The 10410-nt window shown below is 34.0% G+C and overlaps 1 pseudogene across 1 annotated transcript; it reads left to right on the top strand.

Annotated features, from left to right (window-relative positions):
• The first annotated feature begins 306 nt into the window (after nt 1-306).
• On the top strand, nt 307-4741 carry LOC143637099 (alpha-isocomene synthase-like; annotated as a pseudogene). The gene is made up of 7 exons (XR_013154374.1): nt 307-404; nt 1767-2040; nt 2123-2504; nt 2629-2838; nt 2936-3075; nt 3311-3559; nt 4366-4741. The product of XR_013154374.1 is annotated as an alpha-isocomene synthase-like (transcript).
• Nucleotides 4742-10410: the final 5669 nt, after the last annotated feature.

The following is a 10410-nucleotide window of genomic DNA, read 5'->3' as shown; positions in this document are numbered from 1 at the left end:
CAATGAAGGAGTTCTTATTGAACGTTTCTTGCTAATTGAAACTTAGTCAATTTCTCCAAAATAAAAATAAAAAAGCAATCTGAGATTAGGATTCTTAAACATAGTTAACTAAATTAGTAACTTAAGCTTTTATTCTCAGTTCTAAAGCTTAACAACTTTTATATAATAATGCTTCTGCAATTGTATCAACCATGAGGATATTAATTTTATATTTTTACAAAAGATGTGCTAAAGACGTCAAGAGCACCAGCTATTATATATACCTTTAAGCTCTAGTTATAACTTAACCAATTCAATCCAGTTAAATTTTTCAAAAAATGTCTGTTAAACAAGAGGATGTTAAGCGCCCCACTGCTAATTTTCCTTCCAGCGTTTGGGGAGATCAGTTTCTTGTCTATGACGAGGTATGTACCTTAACAAATTTATCTTCGATACAACAATGTACAATTTTCGTGACTATCTAGTTGTTTTAAACCTAACTAATAAAGGATTCAATTTTAACTAAAGAAACATATGTTTTCATAATACACGTTCTGGTGTATTTATCTTAAAAACTTTAGGAATTGCTATTAAAAAAAATTAATGCAACATATCATTAAATATTTTTATGTGTATTGAAGCTTCTATGAATTAATGTAACTCAAGGATCCTTTCAAGTTGAATTTGTAATAACATGATTTAGGAGAATGAGTTGAATCGATCGTGCAGTGACACAAGAAACCTATACGGAATCAAGAACGAATACAAAAGAACATAAACAGGAAGATAATGACAATTGATTGAATATAACATTCAACTACCTGTATATATACGGCAGTTTCGCGGGTAAACTCTCAGATGGATAAAGGTTGACAGTTTAACATATATTAACCTCAAAATATAACAACTTGATCATACTATTAGCTAATCTACTAATGCATGTAATGACGATTATTACATAATAATCACAAATAACAAACATACAGATGGTTTGGTTTAAGACATAAGACAGTCCTGTAAATGGGAAATTCAAGTGATGATTAAACCCAAGTTTTTAATACGAACTCGTACAATCTAATTTTCAAAAACAGCCAACTTGCGTGCATCGTACCAGCCATAAAAGAAAACTTGTCTGGCTCCCAAAACACAGTCGTCAAAAATATAATCCTCTCCAAACCACGTATGCAAATCCCCTTTTATTCTCATTTTGTAGGACCGCTGAGTTTTCTTCCTTGTGTGGACTAATTTGTTGTCACGAGCACAGACACTTATTTTTCTTTTATTTATTTACTCCGTCAAATATATCAATGTATTATATGCTGAACCCCATCATTCAAGTTTTAAGCAACATATGAATTTAAAATAGCTAACATTAAAATGATTAGAAATAATAGGTTATTGAATCGGCCTTTTTAAGTTTTGATCAAATCATAATCTCTTATCCCATATTAAATATAATTGCATTTTGAGCTCGTTTTTATTTATAACCTACAAAATATAAAAATGAGTAAAAGTAGCATATTTATTAATAATATCGATGTGTTTTATAAATAATTAATGTGTACATAATGGTACCCAAAATGAACCGGTCACATACCAAATATCGGACATCGGTGCCTCTCACCAGATAATCATTGGTTCGGATTGGCTTTGGGTTACGATTGACTTATCTTGGTTTCCAGAATCATACTTTTAGCTATCTTATTAATGTAACACATGGTTTAGTTTAGGACATAAGTTTAATAAAACTTACAAGATTTGTGATAATGGTTTGTTTGTAAATGAAGCAAGAAGATCAAGCTGGTACTGAAAAAGTAGTTGAAGACCTTAAAGAAGAAGTGAGGAAAGAAATACTGCGAGCTTTGGATATCCCTGCGGAGCATACAAATTTGTTAAAACTGGTTGATGCAATCCAACGCCTAGGTATTGCATATTATTTCGAGGAGGAGGTTAATCAAGCCTTACAACACTTCTATGATGCGTACGGTGACAACTGGAATGGTGGTGCCACTTCTGTTTGGTTTCGAATCATGCGACAACATGGCTTTTTTGTTTCAAGTGGTTAGTGTGCATAAAATTTAATTTTTATATCATGAATCGGTAGGCATGCGATCTAATGACTGTCTTGTATGAAATTAAACAGATATTTTTAACAGCTACAAGGGAAAAGACGGGGCTTTTAAGGAGCTATTAGATAATGATACTGAGGGTTTAATTGAGTTGTATGAGGCAACATATCTAAGTGTTCCTGGGGAAGTCATATTAGATGATGCTCTTGTTTTTGCAAGAGGTAAACTTAATGGCATTTTAAAAAATCCATCTTTGACGAATGGTATCGTCTCTAGACAAATACAAGAAGCACTAAAGCAACCTCTACATAGAAGGTTGCCGAGACTTGAGGCGTTGCGTTACATACCTTTTTACCAACAACAGGCTTCTCATAACAAGTCTTTACTAAAGCTTGCCAAGTTAGGCTTCAACCTGCTTCAATCACTCCATAAGAAAGAGCTTAGCCAAATTTCCAAGTATGCACATATAAGACATATCCCTATCCCATATTTTATTGATATATTCGATATTGCAAAATAATCATGGAATTAATACTCTCTATAGATATTGTTATAGATCTAAAATATATCTCATATGCAGGTGGTGGAAGGGCTTTGATGTCCCAACAAAATTTCCTTATGCAAGAAATAGACTAGTTGAATGCTACTTTTGGTCATTAAGTGTGTTCTATGAGCCCAAGTATTCTGAATCTAGAATGTTCTTAGCTAAATTTATTGCGGTGGAAGCAATTCTTGATGATACTTATGATGCTTATGAAGAACTTGAGATCTTTACTGAAGAAATTTCAAGGTATATATATTGAACCAACATGCATCGTGTCATCCATTGAAACTGAATACCTAAGCAAATTCTATCAAGTTATAACTAGCACTTGTTTAATTCTTAGGTGGTCAGTTACACGCTTGGACAATCTTCCGGAATACATGAAACCCCTATACCGAATGCTTCTCGATATGTACGAAGATATGGAAAAAAATCTTGACAAAGATGGGAAAAGCACACCATTTAAATTATAGTAGAGAAGCAGTAAGTTTCCAACTCATTCCAGTGGTAATAGTATTTTTGTTTTCAGTTTTGTAAGTTCAACATGATTATCTCTACATGTTGAGAAACATAAACTTGTGACATCCAATTTTTGAGAAACATAATTTATTGGTGAATGTTTTACATGTAAAATATATAGTTGCATATTTTTTTATTGAAAATTTAGAAAATGGTATGTATTTTTAGTTTCTTATGACATTAGTACGTACTTATACAGATGATCGAATACATTGGAAGCTACTTGCAAGAAGCTAAATGGGCAAAATATGGGTACATACCAACAACAGAGGAGCATCAAGAAGTGACAATCGTTAGTAGCGGATATAAAAACACTCTAATAGCAAGTTTTTGTGCCATGGGTGACATAATCAAAGACGAAACATTCAAATGGGCTCTCACTATGCCTCCCATAGCGAAAGCTTGTTGTTTGCTTTGTAGGGTCATGGATGATATTGTCACTCACAAGGTACATCTTGATCATATCTTTACCACTATAAAGTTAACTTCTACGATGGGTTGACGGCCAAAACTGTTGCAAATCCCCATTCCGATGGTTTCAGCTCGCTAGTAATATTTTTGCGAGGATTTTGATACAGAAAAATATTGGTGACAGATTATAGAGACGGAATTATCCTAGCAAATAGCAACGGTTTTTCCAACATATCCAGCAAACTTATAGCAATGCTGAAATGTTCAAATTGAATTGTTTTTTTCAACGACAAACTAACATACTCCTATATACTCATATAAACAATCATCTATACCTTCGTCTTGCAGGATTTGAACTATCAACATCTAGATTAAAGACGAGGCACCTTACCATTGGGGAACTCAAAATGAAAATTGTTTTCCATTCTTTTTTTTCACATTAATTATATCTGAAATCATGTAAATATATGAAAACACTAACTAAACTAAAATCTTATGGACTTTCTAAAATAATATAAATTTCTATAAATTGTCAACTCTATACGTAAAATACCCAAACTTAATGTTAACATTCTACCAATGATCCAAAACATTAAGCTTAGCCATGCTAAAAAGTAAGTTGTTTGTTATTGTAGCGCAACCTCGTGACCCTTCATGAAAAGTTAAGTTTTTATATATGTATATATAACTAGTGTTAAACGAGTATTTTAGCTTCGATCTATTGCAACATAACCTAATTATCATCCATATTCACTAATGTACGTTAACATTTAAATAGCTATATTCATTCTAGGATAATTTTTTTTACGTGCTAATTATTTATAGATTTAAATAAAAATTCAGGAGAAGCAAGGAAGAACTCATGCCCCTTCTGGAATTGAATGCTACATGAATGAATACGGTGTTAAGTGAACAACATGTCTATGATTTGTTCAATAAAAAAGTTGGAGAAGCTTGGAAAGAAATGAATCAAGAGTCTCTCAAGTGTAAAGAAGTTGCAATGCCAGTAATTCTGAGGGTGATTAATTTGGCACGTGCCATGGATGTCCTCTATAAGAATAAGGACCATTTCACACATGTTGGTGAAGAACTCATAAATCATATCAAGTCTCTTGTCGTTGATGCTATCGTTGTATGAGTTCCTGTTCTTAACCACTATCCGTCTATATATGTTCATATATCTGGAAGATCCCCGATGTCTTTTAAGATGTTTTGGCTCTGGCAGTTAAAGATAGCAAGGTCAACTTCTATCAGTGAAGATCAAACTGGAATAATATTAATATGTACGTGTGCTTCTGTTTTTGTCTGTATTTTAAGGATTGAGTAATAAAAGATTGGTTCTTAACCGATATACATGATTAGTATGCAAGTGACCTATAGATTTTACTTTATGAAACAAACAAAAGCCAATTATATCAGTGATTATCGGTATTGCATTTCTTTTTGTTCAAATTCCAAAGTACGATGAAGTTCTAGAATCTGGGTACGTTTACTCGTGCAAATTCTTTAGGTTGTGTCCTAGTATTAATTATTTGTTACATTAATTGGGAGGAAGCATGAACATGGTCATATTTCTTTCACCAAGTAAATATAACTTTTTTGAAAATTAATTTAACGAATTTGTAGATAATTTTATTTAATTTGTCCTTACATATATTTATGGAATTTTGAATATATTTGTAAATAAGAAAAATTGAAATAGTTAGCAAAGAAAATTACAAATTCAGCTGACAATAGATACAGGAAAGTGGTTTGTAATCACAAACTTGTTCCATCATTTACAAATCACAAATCAAACTGTTGATCTGCTATTGTGCGGGTGATCAATTTGTCATGGGCCATGGATGTCCTCTATAAGAATAACGACCATTTCACACATGTTGATAAAGAACTCATAAATCATATCAAGTCTCTTGTCGTTGATGCCATTGTTATATGTCCTTAACGATCCATCGTGATCGTTTCCATATATCTGGAAGATGCCCAATGTCTTGATGGTTTGATTACAGCAGCTAAAGATAATAAGTTAAGTTCTTTGAGTATAAAAGATTGATCAACTTGGTGCTTAATTAATAATATTATAAGATGTATATTTTAAGGTTCCAGTAATAAAGACTGATTGGAAATCGAAATCAAGATTAATATGTTTTCAACAGTGCTGAATAGTTTATTAATAACGAAAACAAGAGGCTTCTAGCTAGGAGCTAGAAGCACAATACAAACACCCGCTGAAACCAATCTAAAGGTTCTTTAATTTAAAATTATGGCAATGAGACAACTACAAGAATTGCCTGCTCGCTCTACTTATTACCCACAACTCCACAAGTACTCACCAACGAGGCCACTCCAAGGATTGTTCCTTAGCTCTATATTAACCAACATTATATATTTTGTAAACTTGGACATTGAATTTCTTCTTTTGTGAACACTTTCTCATTTCTTGTGTTTCCAAATACACCAACACCCGGTATGGAAGATAACTGTATTGATTTCTTTTGTTGTTGTCCGTGCCACAGAGGTATGAAAATCCAATATATCTTGGATACAAAATGCCCATATTGGAGGGTGCTTACACAAATGGCTTACGTTGTTCCATATTGCATTCTCCAGGAAATCGCCGCATATCGAGTGTAGATTCAAGTTTGTTTGTATGTTACTTGCGGACAGAGCTCCGAGGGTAGAGATACTTTTCATTTCAGCCCTCCAATTAACCAAAGATGTTTACCTTAATTGGTACCCATTTGTTCCAATGGCACAAAGAGTAGCATAGCACCACCCCCACCACTACCTGTACAATACCAACCCTCCCAATAGTTACTCGATCTCGTGCCGGTATATATCACAAAACCTCGAGTCCCACTAAATCTTCACACAACTTTAGTCTCACTTGTTCCTAACACAATAAACTGTTATCCGATCCAAGTTGGAGTACCGCCATGACCAAAAAGTATAAAGCTTTGATGGATAACTAAACATGGGAACTATAGTACCAAGACCCCCTAATACCAACATCATCCTGTGTTTATGGCTATTTAGACACAAATTCAATACCAACGGGTCGTTACAAAGGTACAAAGCAAGATTGGTTATGAACGGGAAGAGCCAACAAGTGGACATTGATTGTGATGAGGCGTTTAGTCTTGTGGTTAAACCAACCACCATTCGGACCATGCTATGTTTGGTCGTGTCCTGAATTTGGTCAATTTATCAACTTGATGTTAAAAACACATTTCTTTGTGGAGACTTACATGAAACTGTTTATATGTTTCATTCGTTGGGCTTTACCAATACTTCATATCCAAAACATGTGTGCCGGTTATGCAAATTCTCTATACGGTCTCAAACGAACACCACGTGCTTGGTATGAACGATTTTTCATATTACAGTTTCATGAGTACTGTTTGTGATACCTCACTATATGTCTACAAAAAGGGTGATCAAATGGTTTATTGATTTACTATGTACATGACATTATACTAACGGCTTCCGATGACACCTTAGTTCACAACATTATAGATACTTTGTCATGAGAATTTGCTATGTCTGATCTAGGCCCCTTACACCATTTTCTAGGAATTTGTGTCACACGACAATCGGGAGGCCTGCTTCTACCACAAGCTTCATATGCCACAGAAAATCTTTCTCAAGCTCACATACCAATTGCAAGCCATGCTCGACCCCTAATGACAAGTCCTTGAACTAAGTGCGTCAAGCGTAGATTTACTCTCCAATATATGGTACATTGTATCGACAACTTGCTGGAGCTCTCCATTATCTCACAGTCACACGACTAGGCCTAGCATATGCGGTGCAACAAACTGCCTGTTTATGTATGCACCTAGAGACCCCCATCCGCAGTCACATGACCGGACCTCATCTCTGTATTTACCTTTCTGGAAATTCGGTCCAACATCAACATACAAAACATGTAGAACTAGATATTCATTTCGTTCTTGAATCTTGATTTATTTCTTGGAAAATTATTAAATTACCAATGTATAATGCCAAGCAAAGAGGTCTACGCATAGTTTATGCAACGGTTGGTTTAGTGCAACATCGTCAATTTACATCTACCAATGCACCATAACTGGTTACGTGAAACGCTCTAAAACCCTCAAATTTATGTGCATTTAAAAATAGTTATTATTGTTGTTTGGTCGTCTATATAATCACTTAAAATAGTGTCATAATTTTAGGAGTTTAATTTTCACGTAGATTTATTGTAAATTATTTTTGACCTGACGTGTTTTGACTAACCTTATTTAACTCAGTAAGTTGTGACTTGCATGCTCTAACATGACCCAAGTTTCTCCCCAGCTGAAAAAACTATTTGGATCCGCCATTGGTTGTATCGCATAATCTTAACATGAAGATTTTGTTAAAAACGCTTTGAAGGATATCTCTGCTCTTCATAGAAGTGACTTGATTTGTTTGAAAACTCTCTTCAAACCCCTCTGCTCCAGTTGAGACCAAGACCTTACGTTATATCTTCAAACGGTTTAGAGTAGACGTGCACAAAATAACCGGTTCCGGAACCGAACCGGTGGAACCGACCCGGAACCGGTTCTAACCCATACCCGGAACCGGTTCCTGACCGGGTATAGGATTTCTCCTCGGAGCCGGTTCCGGAACCGAAACCGACCCGGAACCGGTGGAAATAACCCAGAGGAACCGGTCAAAAACCCGAAAAAAACCCGGAGGAACCGGTCAAAACCCGACCCGGAACTGGTCAAAACCTGGTCAAATACCCGACTATACCCGGAACCGGTTCCGGAACCGAACCTGGTTTGACTTTTGTTGACCATACCCGGAACCGGTTCCTACCCGGTTCCGGGTTTTTTAAATACCCGATTTGTGCACGTCTAGTTTAGAGATATATTAAGATCAACAAACGACTTAGATTTGTGCATTGGTCCCAAAATATTTTGTAATACCAAATTAGCAGCTTCCTTACCAGCAATAGGCCCAACTTAAAAAAAATCTTTGGCCCAACATCATTACCCAACCTTATTAACAAGTCCTCCAAAGAGCCCAGCAAGTTGCTTTGTTTGACCATTAGTTGGATTCCAAATCCCCCCCCCCCCCCCACCCGGTCCTAACCCTTTAAATATTTCATACCTTCTGCTTCCAACCTTGTGAAACTAGAATTGTTAAAATGGCCTAATTAATTATTTTTCAAATTAAGCTATATAAATTTTTTTTAACCAATATAAATTCTCAATATTTTTCGTTGTTATAAAACCCCTTCACACTTATTAAACTGAGTGATTAAACAATACTATTAAAATAGAGTTAATTACACAGATGCAACACCCTTTTCGATTACATTTTTAATATTTATACGAGTATTTGAGTGTGAAGTTAACCTTTTAAAACCGTGGGAATCTCCAATTTCATGAAATCTAATTCTGGTCGAAACTTTGGTATGGTGATTCGTTACTTAAAATTATTTTCCTAATGTATTTTTGATAGAAAACTATATAATTTCTAAGAGGATGTAGTGGTTTAATAACCATCTTGGATGGCAATGGCATTGGTGGAGGGAGCCATTGAACCTGCAAAAAGGCGTGAATGGGAAAATATTTTTATGGTTTTGTCCAATGGGGGTGTCGACTCGTGCTGTTGGGGTTGGTGGGGGGGGGGATAGACTCGTTTGATATATGAGGTGAAATAGGTGGAATAAAAAATTAGTTTTTCAAAAATATATATATATATATATCGAGTTTATCTTTGAAACATTGAAAGCGCCTACTAAATGAGGTGAAATAGGTGGAATAAAACATTAATCGTTAAAAAAAATCTCGAATTTTAGCTTCCGAGCATGAGAAACGGCTACCAAATAATTGAAATATCCCGTTGCAATAAAATAAATGAAATATCATTATTGGATTGGGTGGTTCTCAATTTTATGAGTTTTAAAATTAAAACTCCAACCTTTTGTTTTCTCAAAATACATCATAAAAACTCTAGAATGATTAAAAAAAAGAACATTACAAAAGTCCATAATGATTATTGACGGGCCACTTATCTAATTATATCTATTTTATTTTCAGGAAAAAAACTATTATATATGAGAAACCTCATAGCCTAACCTTAAAAACATTGGTTAAGAAAAAATATAGTATCAAACCGGCCAATGTTTAAAACTTGATTTGTTTTAATAAATAGGTTTCTAGAAGCAAACGACTTTAATTAAAATATTAATAAAAAATATAAAATGTTTTCAACTGAATAAAAAGTATAAATCATAAGTGGTAGGTGACACAAAGAATAATAGTGTTAATCTGGACTCCTTTTTAGACATTATACCAATATCACTGACTCCAAAGAATACTTTTACATTAATTCAAAGCAAATGGGTTCAGTATTAGGGGACAAAAATAAGGATGCAAAGGATTTTTGATAAAATAATAATAATAATAATCTCTAAAAATAATAGAATAATTTTAGCTTAATTAGAAAGTAGGTACTACAACAACAATGATAATGATAATGATAATGATAATGATAATAATAATAACTTAAGCTTAATTATAAACCTGCCTTGTTTAGTTTTTGAAATATATCATTCTCTTTATTTCTTCTCTTCTACAGCTTAGTTTTTATTAACTAAAAGTTTAAACACCGGATATGAAGTATCCTTTAGTCGTTTAGAGCACTGTTTTGATGTAAGTTCTACATTAATCGACTCATATTCTCATTCCGATCAACAGTCATAAAACATCAGTTTGAAATTTGGGAAAAAAAACTAAACGTCATTAAGTTTTTTTTTTAACGGCGGTCCAATGAAAACAAACGGTGTGAAAGTTGAGGCCGGTGACAACTATTTTCTAAGTTGGAATTATTATCTGCCAACTGCATTAAGTTGAGATTATTAAAATCCAATTT

The sequence above is a fragment of the Bidens hawaiensis genome, unplaced genomic scaffold (genome assembly GCF_021521415.1).
Source record: "Bidens hawaiensis isolate Kalapana, Puna unplaced genomic scaffold, B.hawaiensis_p1.1 tig00008125_1, whole genome shotgun sequence".
NCBI lineage: Eukaryota > Viridiplantae > Streptophyta > Magnoliopsida > Asterales > Asteraceae > Bidens > Bidens hawaiensis.
Note: the sequence above shows the minus strand (reverse complement) of the source record. Positions and strands in the feature narration are given on the sequence as shown.